Here is a 211-nt window from a genome sequence, read left to right on the forward strand (position 1 = left end):
TATATCTGTGACTCCCCATCAGTCGGTTAGAGCTGAAGAGGTCTCTTGGATGATTGTTGAAAAGCTTCAGGAACCAAAAAGAGAACTTCCATTTACGTTCTACTGAAGTCCTGAGGTCACCTTCATTACTTGGTCCTATTTTTTACTGATAAACATGTCCATGTGTGAATTTTCTGATTAGCTAAGTGATGATCTATAATTAGGGTTCCAA

Source organism: Stegastes partitus, unplaced genomic scaffold (genome assembly GCF_000690725.1).
Source record: "Stegastes partitus isolate 25-593 unplaced genomic scaffold, Stegastes_partitus-1.0.2 Scaffold712, whole genome shotgun sequence".
Classification (NCBI taxonomy): domain Eukaryota; kingdom Metazoa; phylum Chordata; class Actinopteri; family Pomacentridae; genus Stegastes; species Stegastes partitus.